General features: G+C 35.8%; 1 protein-coding gene and 1 long non-coding RNA gene across 3 annotated transcripts in view; one reads left to right on the top strand and one right to left on the bottom strand.

The window, feature by feature from the left end:
• MAN1A1 (mannosidase alpha class 1A member 1) overlaps positions 1-24,473 on the top strand; it is a 167,302-nt gene that overhangs the window by 70,508 nt on the left and 72,321 nt on the right. The window lies entirely within an intron of this gene.
• The window catches only part of LOC120241115, a 38,131-nt gene that overhangs the window by 11,110 nt on the left and 2,548 nt on the right, over positions 1-24,473 (bottom strand). Inside the window, exon 2 of one of the 2 annotated variants that reach the window (XR_005530836.1) lies at positions 8,175-8,220. This is a non-coding gene — a long non-coding RNA (uncharacterized LOC120241115). Of the gene's footprint in view, positions 1-8,174; positions 8,221-23,937; positions 24,031-24,473 lie in introns of those variants that run through there. The other variant, XR_005530835.1, reaches the window with a different exon arrangement.

The raw sequence follows: 24,473 nt of genomic DNA, 5'->3' as shown, positions 1-24,473 counted from the left end.
AAGTTCTTGAATTTCTTTTCAGACAATTCTTCAGTTGGATTCTTATTTTCCTTCTCCATGTTGTTATTCTTCATCCCCCTCCCTTCTTCATGAGTAAACTAAAATGCTTTGCACTGTCCAGTGAATACATGTAGCAAAAACCTTGCAATGTGTCTAAAACATCTCTGTGATTTTAGCATTAATCTTTCTTTTGCTTCTGTATCAGATACAGAAGCAAAACTGTTAATAAAATCTCTATCTATATTTAAGTGTGACACTGTAATAATTAAGGTAATTCAACTTTTTTATAAGTAAGGCACATATTGAAGATGGTAGCAGTTCAGAGCACTGAATGATGTGTTTATAATTTAGAATAGTGTTTTCAATTTTGAGTCATATTTTATGATAAAGAAATATGAAGGAAAAAAGTAATACCTTATCATCTCAAATGAAACTAAAATATTTTGGCTTTATTAAAGCCAAACATACATTGTAAAGGTTTATCAATACCATTGGAATGCTTTTATATAATTAGAGAATTCCAAAAAGGGTTTAGAAATAGCTCATAAATCTACCGTATGTCGACAGCACTTTAATAAATTCCTCCTGACTATGAATAAAAATTTGGAATCCTGTTGCCTATTTACTTTTTCTATTATATTCACTAAACAAAGAGAAGAAGGAAAACTCAGATTTATTGTCAGATGTCATAAAAGTCACTGAAAAAGATGATTAAAAATCTACTTATAATCATTAAAGATTTGCTGTGAGCCAGCATTTAATAGAACGTTTTCCTTTCATTATGCTAACTGTTGTCAAAAGACAAGACTCAAAACTGGGACCCCTAATGTTTAACTAAGATTCCATCCAGTGACCTAGCATTCCACCAGGAGTTTTTCCTAGGGGTCCATACATTGTGGAATTTCAAGGTATAACTCCAAATAAATAGATTAAATTAGTCTGCACACACTTCCAAGTAGTGCCAATCTCATTTCACCAGTGCCTGGTGTTGCGCTTTCTACCAGTTTTACTTCAGTACTTTTCCTCTGTGTTCAGACAGATGCAGAATAATAATTTACAAATACTCAAAGAGTAAAATACCGACACTTCAACTCCTCTGCTCCCTTCCCTTCTTGCCATCAAACTAGCAAAGACTAAAAACTATGTTAATACCAGTTGGGTGAGAGTAGGGCAAAAATTCACTCAGATTGCTGAAGGGAATGTAATTTGATATAATTGCTCTGAAAAGCTATTAGGTATATGCATATAAGAAGATCCTTAATAAAGATATTTACTTAGCTTCAGTTATTCTACATTGGGGAATCTATCCAAAGAAAATAATCCAAAATGTAATCATATTATGCCTAAAGCAGCTAATGGATATATTTTATGTACTCATTATTAGGAGAATGTATCTCAAATATCCAACAGTAAGAGAATGATGGAACAGATCATGCAGTTCCCAAACAGGGGTATACTATGCAACCATCAAAATTTGTTCTTGCTCATTTATTTAATGGCATGGCTAATTATTGATAAATAAAACAAGATACATAATTTGAAGTATAATACAATTTCAGCTATGGAAAACAGAATAATTTACATAAGAAACTACTTAAATATAAAAAATATTTGCCTTTACCTTTTTGTTTTTCTATACTTAACGAATTTTCAATGGTGAACTAGTTAGTAATAATCTTATGATCAGAAAAATATTAAAGGAAAATTACAATAGACTTGGGGGAAAATGGTTACTAAACTTTTGCCCCTAGACTTACTCAAGATTGAGTTGTTCTAACCTCTCTTCAGAGTAAATTTTTTTTTTACTTTTCTTATAAGAATCTAGCCTGTAGAGTTTTGAAAGTCACCTTTTTTCTTTTCTGACATCTCTTTCATAAAGAGAATGACTTTACTCAGTGGTAATTGAATTTCTCTCTTTATAGTCAATTTATAGATTTCCATTTCAGATGGTGGTGTATTTAAAACACCATCTATGCAATGTTAATATTATCCTCAGTTCACGTGGAAATAGAGGTGACACAAAGCTTAAGTAAACAGATTGGTCATAAACTCTTGCATCCCCTCTGATCCAGCTCCTTAGTCTTAGTGTTACCAAGAGCAGTTTAAAAAGACAAGGGCTAATTATAGTAATGAGATTTGTTTTTGTTGTTACACCCACGTACATGCACATATGCAAAACAACTTAATGTGTGATTCAAAAATTATTATAGAGTATTTTGTATTCTAAAAGCATATATGTAAATGGGAAGTCTCTGTATTTTCCATCATCAATCACTTAAAAGGCAAAAGAGTAAAATTGTTTTTTAAATGTATAGATTCATTAATAAGGCTTATGTTCATTACTAACATAGAAAGAAATCTAGGAACACAGAGACACTGGGCACAATCTGTGACTTTGTTTTTCTCTACAAGATCTAACTGAAAGAAGGTATTAGAGAAGACATAGCAAAGAGCTTTTCTCTCGTTGTTACAGCAGTAAATATCCCTTAAGAAACTTCAAAAGCAATGCCGGCTTGTTTGAGGAAGAAGAAAGAGAAAGGCTGTTCAGTAATGAGTCAGGGAAAAAATAAAACCTTGTCTGAGAGAAAAAAGGAGGTGACTGTAAAGAGGGAAGTATATAGTTTACCAGACACTCTGAGGCTTCTCAAATCAAAATCTAGATTCACTTTATGATGCAAACCCCAGGTAATTAGAAACTATATTTTTAAAACTTGTACTATTTTACTTTATCTTTTTTTAATCCAAAACAATTATAACTATATGACCATTGATAGAGCTTAGTTATGGGTGTACAAGTACTAGAAATTTCTATATTTTTGAAATACAATTTTTTAGAAAATGTTTGGGGGGTATCTACAGATGCAATAAAAAGCCAATAGTGTCTTTTTTCACTTCATTCTCTCCTTGCCTGAAAACTCTGCCTTTCCCTCCAGCAATGGGATATTTACTTGGCTGAGATCCTGTAATGGGAATAGATTTTTGTGTAGTGATCCAGAGCCTCTCATGACTTAAAATAATATTTCTGAGAAATTGCCAGATTTTAAGCCTATAGATAAAGAATTTGTAAATGGGCTTCTTGACATATTCATTGTATTGGTGTTGTCTACCTAATAAACTTAAGAAGTAGCTCTTACGGAGTGGAAAGAACATTATTTTTAGAATCTGGAATCCTCTTTCAGTGTTGACTTTACCTTGAGCAAGGCCTTTCATCACTTTCAGATTTTTTCATTGATTTAAAATAAATGTGGAATAAATGTCTAATAAATGTCTCCAAAGCATCCTCTAAATCCAGTGTTCTAAAACTATGATACACTGATTTTCAAGTTTATAGAATGTTGTAAATAAGAGGAGGGGTGTGGTAGAAGTTTTCTTCCTATAACTCAGATCTTCCTAGCTTATTTTCGGGTGTAAACACAATGACTGCTTCTGGTGTGATGTGGATTTATGCTGCTTCCTGTACAGTGCTTAGACAGTGCAGGTATGTAATCCCTGGCAATGAAAAAGAAGTAGGAAAGTTGGACATCTTTATGTCCTGGAAAAATCTTGTGTTCCATGGAAGAGAAATGTTAAAAAGCAGAGAGAAGAACTGCAAAGAAAGCAAATTGCTGTGGACACAGGATGAGAAACGTGTACTGATTCTTTTCTTATGGACTAAGTTACAGTCTTAACTCCTTCCTGACCCACAATTTGAACACAAGTTGTTTTCCATTATAAAGAGATCTCTTTATTTATTTATTTTTTTAATTCACATCCAAGTTAGTTAGCATATAGTGCAACAATGATTTCAGGACTAGATTCCTTAATAACCCTTTCCCATTTAGCCCATCCCCCTTCCCACAACCCCTCCAGTAAGCCTTGGTTTGTTTTCCATAATAAGAGTCTCTTATATTTTGTCCCCCTCCCTTTTTTATATTATTTTTACTTCCCTTCCCTTAATGTTCATCTGTTCTGTGTCCTAAAGTCCTCGCATGAATGAAGTCGTAGGATATTTGTCTTTCTCTTACTAATTTCGCTTAGCATAATACCCTCCAGTTCCATCCACATAGTTACAAATGGCAAGATTTCATTCTTTTTGATTGCTGAGTAATACTTCTTTATCCATTCATCTATCAGTGAACATCTGGGCTCTTCCCATACTTCAGCTATTGTTGATAGCTCTGCTATAAACATTGGGGTGCATGTGCCCCTTCAAAACAGCATACCTTTATCCCTTGGATAAATACCCAGTAGTGTAATTGCTGGATCTTAAGGTAGTTCTATTTTTAATTTTTTGAGAAACCTCCATACTGTTTTCCAGAGTGGCTGCACCAGTGTGCATTCCTATCAACAGTGCAAAAGAGATCCTCTTTCTCCACATCCTTACCAACATCTATTGTTGCCTGAGTGGTTAATGTTAGCCATTCTGACAGGTATGAGGTGGTATCTCATTGTGGTTTTGATTTGTATTTCCCTGATGATGAGTGATATGGAACATTTTTCATGTGTCAGTTGGCCACCTGGATGTCATCTTTGGAGAAGTGTCTATTCATGTCTTTTGCCCATTTCTTCACTGGATTATTTGTTTTTTGGGTGTTGAGTTTGATAAGTTCTTTTTAGATTTTGGATTCTAACCCTTTATCTGATATGTCGTTTGCAAATATCTTCTCCCATTCTGTCAGTTGCCTTTTAGTTTTGCTGATTGTTTCCTTTGCTGTGCAGAAGTTTTTTATCTTGATGAGGTTCCAGTAGTTCATTTTTGCTTTTGTTTCCCTTACCTCCAGATAGGTGTTGGAGTAAGAAGTTGCTGCGGCCAAGTTCAAAGAGGTTATTGCCTGCTTTCTCTTCAAGGATTTTGATGACTTCCTGTCTTACATTTAGGTCTTTCATTCATTTTGAATTTACTTTTGTGTATGGTGTAAGAAAGTGGTCCAGGTTCATTTTTCTGCATGTCGCTGTCCAGTTTTCCCAGCACCACTTGCTGAAGAGACTGTCTTTATTCCATTGGATATTCTTTCCTGCTTTGTCAAAGATTAGTTGGCCATACATTTGTGGGTCCATTTCTGGGTTCTCTATTCTGTTCCATTGATCTGAGTGTCTGTTTTTGTGCCAGTACCATACTGTCTTGATGACTACAGCTTTGTAATACAGCTTGAAGTCTGGGATTGTGATGCCTCCTGCTCTGGTTTTCTTTTTCAAGATTGCTTTGGCTTTGGGTATTTTTCTGGTTCCATATGAATTTTAGGATGAATTTTAGGATTGTTTGTTCTAGCTCTGTGAAGAATGCTGATGTTATTTTGATAAGAATTGCATTGAATATGTGGATTGTTTTGGGTAGTATTGACATTTTAACAATGTTTGTTCTTCCTATCCAGGAACATGGATATTTTCCCACGTTTTTGTGTCTTCTTCAATTTTTCATAGCTTTCTATAGTTTTCAGTGTATACATTTTTCACCTCTTTGGTTATGTTTATTCCTAGGTTTTTGGTGCAGTTGTAAATGGGATCGATTCCTTGATTTCTCTTTCTATTGCTTCATTGTTGGTGTATAGGAATGCAACCTATTTCTGTGCATTTATTTTATTTCCTGCAACTTTCCTGAATTCATGGGTCAGTTCTAGCAGGTTTTTTTGGTGGAATTTTTGGGTTTTCCATATAGAGTATCATATCATCTGCAAAGAGTGAAAGTTTTCACTCCTGGCTGATTTGGATGCCTTTTATTATTTTGTGTTGTCTGATTGCTGAGGCTTAGACTTCCAAACCTATGTTGAGTAACAGTAGTGAGTAGACATCCTGTCTCGTTCCTGACCTTAGGGGGAAAACTCTCAGTTTTTCCCCATTGAGGATGATATTAGCATTGGGTCTTTCATATATGGCTTTTATGACCTTGAGGTCTGATGCTTCTATCCCTACTTTTTGAGGGTTTTTATCAAAAAAGGATGATGTATTTTGTCAAATACTTTCTTTGCATCTATTGAAAGGATCATGTGGTTCTTGTCCTTTCTTTTATTGATGTGATGAATCACATTGATTGATTTGTGGATATTGAACCAGTCCTACATTTCAGGTAAAAATCCTACTTGGTCATGGTGAGTAATATCTTTTTTTTTAGACTTTAAAAAAAAATTTTATGTTTTTATTTATTTCTGAGAGAGAGAGAGAGGGAAAGAGACAGCATGAACAGGGGAGGGTCAGAGAGTGAGGGAAATACAGAATCTGAAACAGGCTCCAGGCTCTGAGCTAGCTGTCAGCACAGAGCCCAATGTGGGGCTTGAATCCACGAACTGTGAGATCATGACCTGAGCTGAAGTCAGACACTTAACCGACCAAGCCACCCACGCTCCCCTGGTGAGTAATATTTTTAATGTAGTGTTGGATCCAGTTGGCTAATATCTTATTGAGGATTTTTGCGTCCATGTTCATCAGGGAAATTGGTCAATAGCTCTCCTTTTTAGCAGGGTCTTTGTCTGGTTTTGCAATCAAGGAAATGCTGGCTTCACAGAAAGAGTTTGGAAGTTTTCCTTCCATTTCTTTTTTTTGTAACAGCTTTGAAAGAATAAGTGTTAAGTCTTCTTTAAATGTTTGGTAGAATTCCCCTGGAAAGCCATCTGACCCTGGACTCTTGTTTTTGGGGGAGATTTTTTGATTACTTATTTGATTTATTTACTGGTTATTGGTCTGTTCAAATTTTCTATTTCCTCCTGTTTCAGTTTTGGTAGTTTATATGTTCTAGGAATTTGTCTATTACTTCCAGATTGCCCATTTTATTGGTGTATAATAGCTCAGAATATTCTCTTATTATTGTTTGTATTTCTGCTGTGTTGGTTGTGATCTCTCCTCTTTCATTCTTGATTTTATTTATTTGGGCCCTTTCCTTTTTTTGATGAAACTGGCAGGTGGTTTATTAATTTTGTTAATTCTTTCAACAAACCAGCTTCTGGTTATATTGGTCTGTTCTACTGGGGGTTTTTTTGTTTTTGTTTTTTTGGTTTCTATAACATTGATTTCTGCTCTAAACAGATCTCCCATTTTAATGGTAAACTCGGGGGAATTCTGGCAGCTGCAGAGGACACAGGCAAATTATTATAACCATGCAGGAAATTAGAGAATATTGTTTCCAAGAGCCCTTCCTGGTAAATCTAACATAGAACAAGCTTGAATCAACCAAAATCCTGCATAGTGTGATTCCATTTTTATGAAATGTCCTAAATAGGCAAATCTTTAAAGATAGAAAGAAGGTAGGTTAGAGGTTGCCTAGGCCTGAAGAGATTGGGGGTAAATGGGGAGTGACTGCTAATGGATATGGTGTTTCTTTATTAGGGGTGATAAAAATGTTATAAAATTTATTGTGGTGAATCAGTTTAGTGTGACTATACTAAAACCACTGAAACGTACACTTATATGAGTGAATTGTATGATCAGAGTGTTAAAAGGAAAAACATCATAGTTCTGAGTTTAAACTGGAAATATTGGTATGAATTTATGATATATTTTATATTAAAATATTAATATTCATTAATGTGGGTATATGTGTGTTTGTATAACACACACACACACGTTTTTAGGCCTGAAGAAGCCTAAAAATAATGATGAGTTCAGTGGTCACAAGCATCCCCAGCACCCAGGTTAAGTTTTGAATTCCTGTTTCTTACTAACCAGGGCTTCCTGCAGAAATGGCTGAAATACAAAATGTACAAGACTAGTCTGAAACATCCCATTAAACCAAATAACAAAGACTACTAATGTAATGTTAGAAGGAATTAAGAGCCAACTTACAAGAGGCTTCCACTGACAAATATGAGAATTTTATTTTAGTAAAACTAAGAAATGTAACAGATTAAAACCCATTAGGTATGATTAAATAGCTGAGTTCATAATGGTATTAAAAAGAATTGATCGCCTTCAGAACAGTGATGGGGCAGTTTATGACCTTGAAAATTGATAAAGAAAAAGAAAGCATTTATCTTGCCCTTTCTATATGAACTATATCACTGGTAACCAAGTAGTAGGTAAGCAGAGTGTCTCTTAATAAAATTATTTCTGTTAATAAATGAATGTAAAATGATCAAAGTAGAAAATCACCCATTTTTACAAACCCTGAGGAATTAGTGAAATCTAGGCCATGATCATCAACAGCTACTAATTTCTCAAAAGGAGAGCAAACCACACACATGCCTTCTGATAAAAGAACATATCACCTTGAGTCTTGCCAAAGGGATCAAGTCTCTGGATCCAGCTTCCAATCTGTCAAAAATACAGAGGAAAAAATGTGTTGAGCTACACTACACATGCATGTGTGTGATGTACCTACTATTGTTAAAATAACTCAAATGTGCCTAAGTAAATTATAAGGAAAAGAAAGGGGAAAAGAGAGAGTCTGTGGTATAAAAGAGGTTAAAAAGTTGTAGTATTTAGTTTTGTTTTTGTTTTGTAATATTTATTTTGTTTTTGAGAGAGAGAGAGAGAGACAGTGTGAGCTGGGGAGGAGCAGAGAGAGAGGGAGACAACAGAATCTGAAGCAGGCTGCAGGCTCTGAGCTGTCAGTGCAGAGCCCTACATGGGGCTCTAAACAATGAACTGTGAGATCATGGCCAGAGCCAAAGTCGAAGGCTTAACTGACTGAGTGCCCCAAAAGTTATAGTTTATTTTTAAGTCTAAAGATAAACATCAGTTGATAAATAGAATGGTATAAGTGCTGAGGTGTGGCTAGTTTTAGAGGGAAGGAAGGAGCTGTTTCTGAGCTGGACACTCAGGGGCCTCTGATGGGGCAGGCAAAATCCAGTTTCTTGACCTGGATGGTAATTAGTAGGATGTGTGTCATACAGTACTACACTAGGCTATACGTGTTGTATGTGTGGGTGTTGAAGGGAGGGAGTGTCTGTATATGTGCATCTTTAGAATTTAAATAAGCTTTTTTTTTTTTTTAATTCTGTGGTGATTTATTTATTTATTTATTTATTTTTTTACAAATAGTTTATTGTCAAATTAGTTTCCACATAACACCCAGTGCTCATCCCCACAAGTGCCCTCCTCCATGCCCATCCCCCTTCCCCCCTACATCCATCAGTTCTCAGTTTTTGTCAGCATTCAAGAGTTTCTCATGGTTTGCCTCTCTCCCTTTCCCCCACCATTTCCCCCCTTCTTCTCCCCCTTGTTCTTCTGTTAAGTTCCTCCTAATCCTCCTATACGTGCAAACGTATGGTATTTGTCCTTCTCTGCCTGACTTATTTCGCTCAGCATAACACCCTCAAGGTCCATCCATGTTGCTACACATGGCCAGATTTCATTGTTTCTCATTGCCATGTAGTATTCCATGGTATAGATAAACCACATCTTCTTGATCCATTCGTCCGTTGATGGACACTTAGGCTCTTTCCATGTTTTGGCTATTGTTGAGAGTGCTGCTATGAACATTGGGGTACATGTGCTCCTATGCCTCAGCATTTCTTTTTCCCTTGGGTAAATTCCTAGCAGTGCTATTGCTGGGTCATAGGGGAGTTCTATTGTTAATTTTTTGAGGAACCTCCACACTGTTTTCCAGAGGGGCTGTACCAGTTTACATTCCCATTAAATAAGCTTTTAAGTAAATTAATTGCAAAAAAATTGCCCAAAATTGTCAAGCTTGGGTGGAATCAGTTTTGGATCTTGGGATCTATTTTGGGTCTCTTCTTTCTAAAGGAATGTTTAATGTATTTGAGTTAACTTGATATATATATCTATATAGATATATATAGAGAGATAATATATGTATTTAATGTATTTGAGTTAACTTGATATATATATCTATATAGATATATATAGAGAGATAATATAGATATAGATATAGATATAGATATAGATATAGATAGATATATTATCTATATATATAAATTATAGATTATATGTCAGGTATAAAGCAAGCTAATTCAAATACACAGTTTATATATAAATAATCTACATATCTTAAAGTGCTGGCTGAAGAGGTATTTTGATAAACAGCATTCATCTTTTTACTTTATAAAAGATCATCCAAATAACTTGAAACAGTTCTTTATTTACCACCTAGGCATGGTAGTAAATCCTCAAGTTATAAACAGCTGTATACTTAATAGCATATATGGTAACTAACATATATTATTTGAAAACAATAAGCAATCCTTTCATTCAGTCTCATAATGCATGTTAAGTTTTGTTCAGAGTTACTCTGAAACTTGATTTCAGTAGCACAGAGTAATGGTCAATACTAGACTCTAGCATCAGACTTGACATTCAAATCACAGATCCACCTTTTCATAGCTTTGTGTGAACATAATGAGGGATGTTAACCTTTCCCACCCTCAAAAGCTTCTTTAAAGGATTAAGTGACTTAGATGTAGACACGCAGAAGAGTCACTGGAATATATTGAATGCTGTATAAGCATCAGCTATTATTACTTGGCCAAAATCATTATGTAGTTCAGTCTTTGGGAAGTTATATGGCTGAAAGCCTACTTAAACATCCTCATTCCTGGCATCACTAAACTTGGGCGTTCTCACTAAGTGATTGTGTTTTCACAGAAGTTGTCATCCTAGTGTGGACAGTAATATAAACAAAGGATGTTGTTCAGATTTTATGGTTTATATATGAATATTCACTTTTTAATATAGTTAGCATGTTAGAGATAACTTGGAGTGAAATCTCTTTATATTCTTTATATCTTGAAATATTGTCAGTTCACGGTATAAGTGTGTATTACTGCAAGACCTATAAAAAAGGAAGATGTTTAGGAAGGAAAGAAGGAAACCCATGGGGAGAAGAGGATTTGCCCCAAAATATTTGATTCATTACTTAAATGCATGTGGTCTGTCATTATAATTAGTTGTGTGATTACTTTATTTAAATATATTCACATTCCTTAGTTGAAAGTCTTTATTAAGATTTTTTAAATGTAGATATTTATTCAACCAGCACAAAACCAGTATGTTGATTCCTGCCCTTCTCCCCCCCCCCCCAACCCCGAGTTTTGGATTCTAATCAGTCATTGATAAATGAAGTTTAGCCTATAATAAAGAATTTGGAAAGGCCTCAGGAAATTTTTTTAAATGTTTATGTATTTAAATTTTCCAAAGTTTCTGAGGGATCTAGATCTCAAGAAATAGTTACACATATTTGCTAGTTTCCATTTCTTTCCTGCTGATTTCCTTGTTAAGAACTTTAATGAAAAGAAGCCCAAAATATCTCTTAAGAAAGTTGTACTTAAAGATCTTCTTCCTTTTTTTTTTTTTTACAAAGTTTATTGTCAAGTTGGTTTCCATATAACACCCAGTGCTCATCCTCACAAGTGCCCTCCTCCATGCCCATCTCCCCCCTCTACACCCACACCCATCAGTCCTCAGTTTGTTCTCAGCATTCAAGAGTCTCTCATGGTTTGCCTCTCTCCGTCTCCCCGACTATTTCCCCCCTTCTTCTCCCCCATGGTCCTCCGTTAAGTTCCTCCTAATCCTCCTATACATGCAAACGTATGGTATTTGTCCTTCTCTGCCTGACTTATTTCGCTCAGCATAACACCCTCAAGTTCCATCCATGTTGCTACACATGGCCAGATTTCATTCTTATTGCCATGTAGTATTCCATCATATAGATAAACCACATCTTGATCCATTCGTCTGTTGATGGACACTTAGAACTTCCTCAACCTGGAGCGGGAAGTAGAAGTTGAAATTCAAGAGGCACAGAGAACTCCCCTCAGACATAACTTGAATCGATCATCTGCACGACATATCATAAAGATCTTCTTCCTACTATTAATGTAAGATGTGCCTAATTTTACAAATATTTAGCAATTACATTATTCCTGGTCTATAATATTGGCATATCTCTCACTGTTGAAAATAATTGTTGTTGTTGTTGTTTTTAACTTTGTATGATTAATCCTAAGCTAAAACAGGGTTATTTTACCTGTCAACTACCACAAATAGATACAAGAGCTACTTTACATACAAATGTCCCTTCAAAACTAAATACTATTGTGTGCTGATTTGCAACGGTCTGTGTGAAGGGAGAAAAAAACTAATAAATGCTGTGTTGCGAACCAGTAATTAGATTCTCAGTGTGGTATAAAGTACTCACGGGAGGTTTGTTCTCAGCCTCATAAATTTGACCATATCTTTCCATTCTAATGCTATTAAGTGACTTAGAGACATGACTAACAGTAAAATAAGCCTCTAAACCACAGTGGCAAGCACATAAGACTGAAATTATGCAGTGATGACTGCCATTCATTTAGGAATTGGCTGTCCCATTTGCTCTTAAATATCAGGCGAACAGCAAATGAAAAGTTGACTATTAAATGGTGAATTCAGAGCCACGTGGCTTAATATCTCTTGTGCAATTTGTAAACTTAAAGATTTTTACTTGGTTCATTGCAGAAACCGTGTAATACCTGTGATGTTATATAAATATTTGTATGAAAGTATTGTTTCCAATCAATTTACTTCTCATTCTTATTGAATTACCTGAGCCACGCACATTCAGTGCTTCTCAAACTAGTGTAGACCCAAAGCCCTGCGAAGGCTTATTAAACACAAATTTATGCCCCCCTCTCCACTCAGAGTTTCTGATTCTGTATATCTGGATAGGAGTCTGATAGGAGTCTGATAATTTGCACTTCTTGCAAGTCCTTACATGATCCTGATGCCACTAGCCTGAAATCCAGCCACACTTTGAGAACCACTGACCTAATGCCATGAACTCTCCTCTTGCAACCAACAGGATTCCTTGAAAAAAAAAAAAAAATCTAGATTTAGCTGTCACCATTGTTTAGGAAACCCTGTCCTAATTTACTACATCAGATATATTGAGGGAAACATTTCCTCTATTGGGAATCATGGTGAAGGTCCTTTCCTAAAACCTAACAATCATTGTATCAATTGGAACGTAAGTTATTTGGGTTTCATTTATATGAAGGGAAATTCTAGTTAAATAAAGTAAATAGAAGAGTCCTCTCATTATCCCAGAAGAATATATGACACAGATTTCTGTCTTTACCCAAATCTTTAATGGAGATTTTAAAAGTGTTTTTGTAATCTTATTTCCTCCATAGTCCAAGATCCATGCTGGAATTTGCCAGAATTTTTGCTTTTATTTTTTATCACAACCCCTAAAAAAAGACCGTTAATGTGTCCCATAATTCTCAGTCAGTTATCTTCAAAAGTACTGCCTTGTAGTGACTAAAATTTGGGCCAAAATTATAGTATTCCACTATTACTTTGTTTCTTAAAGGTGAGATTTTTAGCATTCATATCAAGTTTCGTTTCTTTTTAAAATTTTTAATGTTTATTTATGAGAGACACAGAGACAGATCATGAGGAGGGGAGGCGCAGAGAGAGAGGGAAACACAGAATCTGAAGCAGACTGAGATGTCAGCACAAAGCCTGACACGAGGCTCGAACCCATGAACCATGAGATCATGACCTGAGCCGAAGTCAGATGCTTAACAACTGAGCCACCCAGGTGCCCCATATCAAGTTTTTATCATGTGTTTTGCTCCTTGTTTTATCTTAGAAGAACTTGACTCTGTTTCTATTTCATCTTGACCTATGGGTCTGCCTTCTGGCCCTTAGACTGGCCTTAGAACTGCAAGGCATCTTCTATCACTTCTCTTTTACTCCTCTTTTATCCTTGAATGCTATGTTTTCTCCACCACGCATTATCTTAGAACTTTGAGTCATACTCCACACACATACCACACCCCCACCCCTGCAAGCTTCATTGAGATATAATTGACTTATAGCATTGTGTAAGTAAAATTTACAACATGATGATTTGATGCCCTTTTATACTGTGATATGATTACCACAGTAGCATTAGTTAATACCTCCATCACCTCACATAATTACCATTTCTTTTTTGGAGAGAACATCTGAGATAATATTCTTTTAGCAGCTTTTAAGTATATAATACACTATTGTCAAATGCAATCACCATGCTGTACATTAGATAGCAGAACTTCTTCATCTTATAACTGGAAGTATGTATGTCCCCTTTGACCAGCATCTCCATATTTTCCCAGCCCCTTTCCCCCCATAACCCCTGGGCAACCACCATTCTGCTCTCTGTTTCTATGAGTTCAGCCTTTATTGATTCTACATATAATGATTTCATAATAGTATTTTTCTTTGTGACTTTTAGTTCTTTAAACACACAGTGCTACTATCCCAGTCTTTCTATTAGAGTTAGTTCTTCTGAACAGATCTAATCAGTTTTTTAGCTACTAAGGGTGATTCCCATCTAAATGATAACCTTCAAGATGTTGACCAGTCACTGAAGAAAAGATGTATATATGGTGTACATAGATCATACTGAGGGAAGTCTGTTTTGTCTAAAACTGCATTTAAGATCTTTAAAAACATCTAAATGATAACTTTCTCTATAGTTTTATACAGTTGTCTTTCTCTATATCTCTGATACTTTTACTGATTGTACATGGTCTGGCTGATGGCAAAGATTTATCTAATACTTTGTGCAGTACTCACAATATAATTTTCTTCTTCATTTTCTTTTTGGAGAAGAAATGGAAGTTATTACTTGATCCTTTCCTGTCTATCATCAAATACTACTTATTCTGTGGACATTTTTCCAGAGTTACACTTCAAAAAACAAGTGTTATTATGAGTCATTGACCACAGCTGTCTTATTTACTTCTGTATTCCAAGTGCCTTTTGCAACTTGGCATGTAGCACATAGGCACTCAATAAATATTTGTTGAATAAATGAATTGACATTTTTAAAGGTCAGAATTATAGAAGAAGTTTCTTTTTGAAAGTTTATAGTTTAGAAAGTTTCAGCTGTGTTGAAGTGTGTGTGTGTGTGTGTGCGCGCGCGTGTATCTATGTAATAGCTTTAAAAAGCATTCAGATAGTACAAGAGTGGCCACAATGGACAAGATAAATTATGTTTTCTGTTAGTTATTGTATGTTTGTATTGTAAAAAGGAAATGCCTCCCAGATTCATTCTTTTTTTTCAAAGTGATAAGTCTAAATTTTTTTTGAAGTTTATTTATTTATTTTGAGAAAGACAGCATGAGCATGAGAGGGACAGAGAGAGAGGGAGAGAGAGAGAATCTCAAGCAGGCTCCACATGTTAGCATAGAGCCTAATGCAAGGCTCCAACTCATGACCCATGAGACCATGACCTGAGCCAGAAACTTGGAAGCTTTACCAAGTGAGCCACCCAGGCACCCCCAGATTATTTCAATCTGGTATTTTTGAAGCTCTACTAATAGAAAAGTATTGAGTTATGTAACATTTTGATATTCTGATGATGATGATGATTAATATAAGGAATTGAATTAGTTATGGTAGTGTGAGAATATAACACTTGTCTATTAAAAACATGTACCGTTGTCATGAAATAGGATATATGAAAAACAGTTTTAAAACCTCTTACTATATTTAAGGTGCTCTCAGTAAAGTTAATATAATACAGGGGTGGCAGACTACAGACACACCCATTCATTTACATTTTGTCTATGGCTGCTCTGATCCTACATCTCTAGTTAGTGAGTGAATGGATGAGTAAATGTCCTATGATCAGAAATTCTGCTTTCAACCATTTACCTTGAAGAAATAGTCATATATACAAATAAGTATGTACAGCAGTGTTCATTCCACTGCTCTTTACAGTATCAAGACAATGGAAACCTAAGTGTCAAGTAATAGGAGTCTGGTTAAGTTCTAGCATATCTATACACTGGTATATTATATAGCTTTTTAAAAACAGATATTACAGAAATGCATGCATTAATGTAAAGTGGGTCAGCAAACTACAGCAGTCTGGCCAAATTCATCCTGAAACGTGTTTTTTACTACCAGAGGTAAGAATGGCTTTTACATGTTTAAGGATTATAAAAGAAAAAATTCAAAACCCACAAGAAATAGAAAGTGTGTAGCTGGTACTTACTATCTGACCCTTTACAGAAAGTGTTTGTTGACCTTTGGTATGGAATGTTGTGTTTGATGTAGATTAAGTTGCTGGAGATGGATTTAAAACATTACAAAACATTACATATGGAAGATTGCCATTTTTCAAAAAATGCAATCAATACCATTTAGAAGAATAAAGACACTTAAGATGTTAACAATAGTTGTATCAGGTGGGTAGGATTAATGGGACCCTATTTTTTTGTCTGTATAAATTTTATGATTTTTCAGTGAGAATATATTTATTGTATGATAGGAAAAATTAAAAATTTAATTTTGGTGTTAGGTAAAAAGAATGGGAGATGGGAAGGGATTTCTGAGTTGTCAGGTGCAAAGGTATAGTTATCCATTTTTTTTAATGTTTTATTTATTTTTGAGAGTCATAACAGAGGGCAAGTCAGGGAGGGGCAGAGAGAGAGGGACGCAGAATCTGAAGTAGGCTCCAGGCTCTGAGCTGTCAGCACAGAGCCCAGTGTGGGGATCGAACTCACAAACTGTGAGATCATGACCTAAACTGAAGTCGGACACTTAACCCACTGAGCCACCCAGGTGCCCCTATAAGTTGTCCATTTTGTAGATGAGGCAGCTGAGGCTAAGTGAGGTTAATCAACTTGCTGAGGGAGGCATAAACATAAAAGAAAAATAGCACTGTTGTCAAGTTTTTTGTCTAGCAACATCACCATCTGATAACTTAAATTGTTCATCCATCAGTTGATGTAGTTTATTATGAACTCTGTGCCCAAAGGCAATTTAGAGGTGTCCTTTATCTGATAAAAGAAGGTTCTGAAGAAATCAAAACCACCAAATTAATGGGATTAGATGTAGAATCAGATGAGTTTACATTTGCTTAGAAAGAAAAAGGAGTAGCTTACATTTTGCATTTTTGTAAAAAAGCAAACAGAACCTATGTAGATGTGGGTATTTAGTTGACTTTGCAATTTGCAAGCTACTACTGCTAAGTAACCTACTAATCCACTGCTTTTTCATCCATGTAGAGTTAATAGTTCAAATTTAGTCACCTAATACAAAATTAGGGCACATTTTCCTCTGCCCTTCAACAGAAGACAAACACAGAAGAGACATTTGACCTATACTCAGGCTCTGGTATAGACAAGTGTTTACAAAATTAGTCAGCAGTTTAGAAGGAGAGCAAATATACAACAATGAGAAATCTTCACTATAATGAACTGAGCAAATAACCAAAGGAAATATTACAACTATAATAAAGCAGACATAAAAGCTCAGCATTTTTTGGACCATTTAGCGTATGGACAAAAAGCCTAATATCCTTCAATTATTCCTGAGGGAACCACTCTCTTATAGCAAAGAACAATATTGGTGGTAACTATTATTGCTCTTTACAAACCATGTGTACATTTAATAACATTTAATCATCTTTGACTTGGGAAAATGATTCCCTTTTCCCATATTTAAAAACTGAGGCACAGAGGGAGTTAAGTGAGTGCTCAAGATCTTACAGCTCCATTAGCAGATGGCAGTGAGCTAGATGTCTTAGTTCCAACACAGTGTCTGCATATTGATACAGATGCTGAGTTAGCAGGACAGGATAGCTGTACATTTCACTAAATCAAAAGAACAGATAAACATGTTTCTAAAACCAATATAAATAGCAAGGTTAAACTACAGATATTTTGATGTGCTTGAGAGATGAGGTTCGATATCTGGAAAAATCCCTGTTGTAGAATGTCTTAAAACTCAAAAATGCCAAGAAATCAAAATATACTTGGAGAGATGAGGCTGTCATTTTCTTCTTATCTTTCTATTGGACAAAGGTTTCCAAGCCTGGATTCTGTGTGTTTCCAATGATTTGTGATATTTACCTGCAAATGTAATAATAAACAGAACAGTCCCTGTTTTAACACTGTGATAGCACATATTAACAACCTTTATGTTGTGGATTCCACAGATTCTATTAGAAATCATTGATAGATAGTATACGTATTTTCATAATTTCCTGTCTCTTTAGCAGGGACTATGTTTTCTTTAAAACGATGTTTTCTTGGGGCACCTGGGTGGCTCAGTTGGTTGAGCATCTGACTTCGGCTCAGGTCATGATCGCACAGTTCGTGGATTCCAGCCCCACGTCGGGCTCTGTGCTGACAGCTAGCTCAGAGCCTGGAGCCTGTTTCACATTCTGTGTCTCCCTTTCTGTCTGACCCTCCCCTGCTTATGCTGTCTCTCTCTCTCAGAAATAAATAAAAAACATTAAAAAAATGTTTAAATAAAAAAAGAAAATTTCTTTTTGATGTGAAATGTGTGTTCAGACACTGGCATATTAACTAATATTAACTATTATTAGCAATATACTGTGTATTTTTCAAAACCTCATGTTGGTGAATTGACCATTTTTTAATACCAAAATTGAGACAGAATGAGCAGCTCAACAGCCCATCTCTGAGCACTGTATTATGGCTTGGACTATTATGCTGTTTTTTATTGTTCTTCGGCCAGTGTTTTTCAGAACATCTAAGGTAACACAACGTATGGTACACCTAAAGATAAGTCTCCCGTGCAGGAGCTATATATATTCATTGGTTCTGCTCTTCTTTTCTGTGCATTTTGAATGTATGTTAGAACCCCCATATTAAATGTATGTTAGAAAAGGGACACATAACTTTCTGTCACGATACTACGTACTTTCTCCAAACCCCACACTACTCTGTTAATTTCTACAATAAACCATAAATTTCTACCATAAAACCATTGTAATATTTCTTGACATTGTCATTTATGTACCTTTGCCCCTTACAACTAAGCAAGGGTGCATAACCAATGAGAAGTACTGCCTTTCTCCCTGCCCTGTTCCTCAGGACGCTGATTCAGAAATTCCTACACTTATTGTGAATGGGAAGCACTAAGGTGGTAAGTGTTGGGACTTGCTTGACCCATGATATGCTCTTTTAATCAATCCTTTAACTTCTCTTCCTGATATTTAAGCTTAATGAACTTGTCTTATTTCATCTAGGCCCTATAAATCTACCTCTCTAGCCTGCTCTCTGTCCAGCTCCTTCCTCTCCCCTTCTGTTTGATCTGTTCTCCACCACATTAATGCAGAGTGTGCACAAACAGGTACATACCTATGCCCAAATAAACACCCACCTGCACCCACATAAGTGCCACCTCTCCAATGTTCCCTCACCCCTGGGACCTAACTCAATCTCTTTCTTTGTTTTATTCCCATAGTTATAGCCTATATCACGCAAGTTAGTCTCTACTTATGTGTTGGTTACTATTGTTTTATGGTTCATATTTTATATTTATATAGTTTTATACACCTGACTCGCCTTCCTGGTTGTAAGCTCCTTGAGATCAGGAATCTTTGTTTTCTCATGGATCTCTCTTATAGCCCTTATCATATTGAGAAACATGTAGTAAGTGCTTCCTAAGTCTTAAAACTAGATCGTATAGAGCAGAAAAGTACCTCAGAAAGTATCTTGTCTAGTGCCCTTTATAAAGGCACTAGATGAAGATGAAGGCCGTCTTCATTGTGACAGAACTGAAAAGTAGTGGACCCTGAACTAGAACCTGTGCCTATTACCAGGCCACCTTGACTCTGACTTATTTATGCTCAAGGAAATCATAGGACCATTTCCAGGAGGTGGTGGCAGTGGCTCCTGCCCACATGAATACTGGTGATGTTGACCTTAAACAGCCTGAAATTCTTTCTAGTATTTTTCCCCATTTTTAATCCTGCTCGCTTAACTTTATAATATTTTCCCTGTTCAGGAGTTAGGGAATGAAACTAGGGCCCTCAGGAAAAAACCAAGAAGCTAGGGAATAAAATTGGAACCCTCAAGAAAAAATCAGTACTAAGATGCAATTTTATTAATTCATTTATCAACATTTATTCATTTTGACTAGGGAACAGTATGAAAGCAAACTTTAAAAAAATTTCACTGTTAATTTTTTCATGAGAAATAAATAATTCTAAAAAGCTAACTAAGTCAAAAATGCCTATTTACTAGGGCATTCTATATCCAGATCTATAAATTATACTTATCGGAAGTTTTTTCCTTTCACTAAAATTTTGTGGCTTTCATACATTAAAAAATCCAGTCTAAGGCACAGTTACATTGACTCTTCCTTGTTATGACTCATGGTTACTGGCAGATTAGCATGCATATTCTTTTTACTTTTGAATAATCAAGTCAGGGAGATCTTAGTGCTTTACTTTTGAGGAAAAGGAAGAACACTCACTTCATCTAATTGCCTGAAGACTAAAAATTGAATTATACTGAATCATAGAGAAGAAAAACAAAACAATTGACAAAAGTATTCATCTAATTAAATTTATAAATTAATAAAAAATTATGTTCATAATGCAACTTGACAAATACAACAATTCTTATTTAGAAAAATATCAGGTTTTGGTTTTAATTAATTACAGGGAGTACAAAATTTGAAAAAGGCAGTGTAGATATGTGCACACATACATACATAGAACAGGGGAGTTTCTCTGGGTCAGAAGAATTACTTCTGGGGTGCCTGGGTGGCTCAGTCAGTTAAACGGTTGACTTTGGCTCAGGTCATGATCTCATGGTTCGTGAGTTCGAGCCCCACACTGGGGTCTGTGCTGACAGCTCAGAGCCTAGAGCCTGTTTCAGATTCTGTGTTTATGTCTCTCTCTGTCCCTACCCTGCTCATGCTCTGTCTTTCTTTCAAAAGTAAATTTAAAAATATTTAAAAATTTTTTAAAAAAGAAGAATTACTGGTATCTGGGGTGGAATGAAGCAGGCATTCACTTGACCACAGCTATTGTCCCACAACTGTCCCACATCAGAGCATTTATTTAGGGGAATAGGGCCTTTCTCTGAGCATCAGTTTCATCCATACACCAAGATTATGGAACTAGATGACCTCTGATGTCCCTTCTAGCTCTAAATTTCTTCTGGATTAACTATTTTTATATATCTTTATCAAATATTTAAGCCTTTATCAATTTCACTCTAAAAAGCCACAGTAGCTCAATAAGTACTTACTGGTTGAATGATTAAATTTGACCCATGTTATGTGTGTTAATCAGCTCAGCTAACAATATATAGGTTATTTCAGTTGTTTTCAGTCAAAGATATGTATCATATCTATGGCATCTTTGTGCAGAAAACTTTATGTAGCTAAATGAGTAATAGGTAAAGCCTGCTTATACTAATGGGGAATTAGTGTTTGATCTTTTAACAGTGAAGTTTTCAGTGTAAGCATTTGAAGAAAGGCTTTGATATTGATTGTGCACTTCAAACTGAAGCATGTCTGAACTGAAACTGGTTCTTTCCAGCGCCACAGCCGTCTGTTCTTATTCATTTCCTCTTTCCTTACTCTTTGCTCTGGCGTGTAAATATTCCTGTACTGTTCTTCAGGGATCTGCAAACTAGAAAGGCAAAAAAAAACACCCATATATCTTGCTTATAGCCTTGTCTAATCCTATCTGTAAGGGTAAAGTAAAAAGATAAATGTTTTTATTTGATAGATTCTAAAATCTGAAGTTTAAAACACTGATCAAAAACAGCAGTAAGACTGTGGTGATGTTCCTTAAATGTAATGAAAGGATACAGTTTTGGTGCAGTTATTTTGAGGTTCTTAACTTGAGACCATAAAAGCTTTTATTTAAACCTATTTGTTAGTTACATGCTTTAAAGATTATTTTAGAAGCTATTTCATCATATTTTACCACCTTCTTTCAGCAAATTACATTAGTTTTGATTTTTCTTTGCTATAGATATCATCAGAATCTCCATGATGCAGGATCTTTTTGAAGATTCCTTATGGTCATAAGTGTCTGCCCATCTCAAATTGATTGGCACATGTTATATAAAAACTATTTGATTTTAATGGTCATTTTTTTAAAAAAGAAAATATCTTCTATTGTCAGCATAGATTACATTTTATTAACTGTCATTTTTCTTTTTGCTCTCTTTATAAATCCTCCCCACCAAACACAAGTACCAGTAAATCCTGAAAACCAAGGTTGACTAAGAATTTGATGGCAAATTAACACTTCCTATCATTATAAAAATGATAATAGCTTTGCTTTTTTGCCAGTCCCATTTTAGAACTAGCTTTATGACTTCTGAGTACTAGCTTTTCTATAAGCCCGTTTAACTGGGGAAACTGAGAACCAGAAAAGTTAAGTGATACACCCAGGCCCCTCTTGAAGCCACAGTAGTCCCAGGATGCAAATGCTGGTTGGCCCAGTGCAACCTCCACCCTGCCTGCCCCATTTGAAAGAGCACTGAAGCACCATTTATGTGTGTTTTTTGCAATCATTTGCCTTTCAGCACATTGTCCAGCATGTGCCAGTAAAAACTTAATTGTTCTTTAGAATGATTGGTGACATTTTTCCTTCTATCTTTTAACAGCATTAACTTTACAAGCTAGCTTTGAATTTTATTACATACTACCATTTTAGGGAGAAAGACTTTCTCTTTGAGAACCTGGATTCTTTCTCCAAGTAACCTCTCTTAATATCTCAGGAGGAGATAACAAATCAAACATTAAGAATTGGAATTGACTCAGGCTCATGTATGACTTCATTTAAAACATCAGTATGTTAATTAATGTTTTCACCCAAAACTATTTTGTAATTATGTCCAAGGGTTGAGACTTGAAAATATTTGACATAATTCATTATTTGCCAACAATAGAAACTAGTAGAATAGGATGGAGCACTTCATAAACACTAGAGTATCAAAGTATCATAGTGCCCTATGTATATTTATTAATATTGGATTAATTCATTTATTAAATAAACATTTACTGAGTACCCGCTACTTTACTGTAAACTAGGTATATGTATACAGCAACAAAGAAGACAGTCTATGCCCTCGTGAAACTTAAGTCTGCTGGGATTGTCAAACAATAAACAACATGTTAATTAGGGATGTGATAAATGGTGGGACAGAAATAAACAAGGTGGTATGATGAACAGTAAATGGGATGGCTAACTTTACATAGCCTTGTTAAGAAAGACCTCCAAAATGGTTATGAAAGAGGATTTCTGAAGTTAAGCATAAACTAGGCATGCAGAGAACGAGGGAGTCAGCAAAGGTGGACTAGGGGACCTCAAGACACAAGGGTTGTGGTTTTCTCTCTGATAACTGAAAATACAAATATTGTCCCAACTACTCTCATAGGAATACTGTGCTGATATCAATAAATGTAAACACAGAATGACCTGGGGCGTCTGGGTGGCTTAGTTGGTTAAGCATTGGACTTCAGCTCATTCAAGTCATGATCTCCAGGTTCGTGGGTTCAAGTTCCACACTGGGCTCTGCTGGCAGCTCAGACACTGGATTCTGTGTCTTCTGTCTGTCTGTGTGTCGCGCGCGCGCGCGCTCTCTCTCTCCCTCCCTCTCTCCCCTTCTCCCCCTTCCCCTCCTCTAGTCACTCTGTCTCCATCTCTCAAAATTAAACATTTAAAATATTTAAAAACAGATAAACACAAAATGACTTAATCTGGGTTGGATATGTATAATAGGCAGTGAAGGAGAAATGGAGGTCTTTTTCTCTACTTGTAGAAAAAAAGAAAATTACTTGGGGGTACAAGAGAGTCGCACAAGAAAGCATTTAGACATTTGTATCTTGATTTCTGTAATCAAACGCTACATTATGTGATGCCAGGTGTCAGTGTAGGTAGTCACAGAAGGCAAAGATCTTGGCCTAGAGTTGGGATTTAGACTGGGCCTTGAGGAATAGGTGAATTTGGATTGGTCACCAGGAGGGAGAAGAGGCTGTTTCAAGGTGAGAAAGCACTCTACAAATAAGTATACCAAGGTTGCAACACACACACACACACACACACACACACACACACACAGTAATTATGCAAAGATAGAGATGTTAACTAAGCTTATTGTAGTAATCACTTCGCAGTGTATGCATGAATCAGATCATCACGGTATACACAATTTTACATGCCAATTGTATCTCAGTAAAGCTGGGATGGAAATCATTTAAGGAAAAAAAAAAAGAAACTAAAGTGGACTGACCTTGAATGAGTGTTCAAGATCATGAAGACTCAAGTTGGAGCTAGAGTGATCTTAGATCATAAACTGGTCTTATTCATAGAGGTCATTGGAAAGTCAGCAGATCAGTTTTAACCTGATGTTTTAGACAAGAGGGAATCATTATTGTTTCTGTAAGAAGAAAGTTGTAAAAAAGATCTGTGTAATACAGATACAGACTAATGGAAACAGGAGGGGAAATCCTGGAGAATGGAAGACTTCTTTTTTTCTTAATGTGCATTTATTTTTGAGAGAGAGAAGGAGAGAGAGAGAGAGAAGCAGAGTGAGAGGGAGACACAGAATCCGAAGCAGGTTCTAGGCTCTGACCTGTCAACACATAGCCAGACACAGGGCTCAAACTTATGAACCACAAGATCATGACCTGAGCCAAATTCGGACACTTAACTGACTGAGCCACCCAGGTGCCCCAAAAGGACCTTCTTTTTTTATCATGCCATTTCATTGTACCCAGTGTTGAAAATAAGGACTATGCTCATGTCACAGAAAGGGAATGAGTTGGATATAAGACATTTAGGGGGA

This window comes from Hyaena hyaena, unplaced genomic scaffold, assembly GCF_003009895.1.
Source record: "Hyaena hyaena isolate Hyena2069 unplaced genomic scaffold, ASM300989v1 scaffold_279, whole genome shotgun sequence".
Lineage (NCBI taxonomy): Eukaryota > Metazoa > Chordata > Mammalia > Carnivora > Hyaenidae > Hyaena > Hyaena hyaena.
This window is presented reverse-complemented; position numbering and strand designations above follow the sequence as displayed.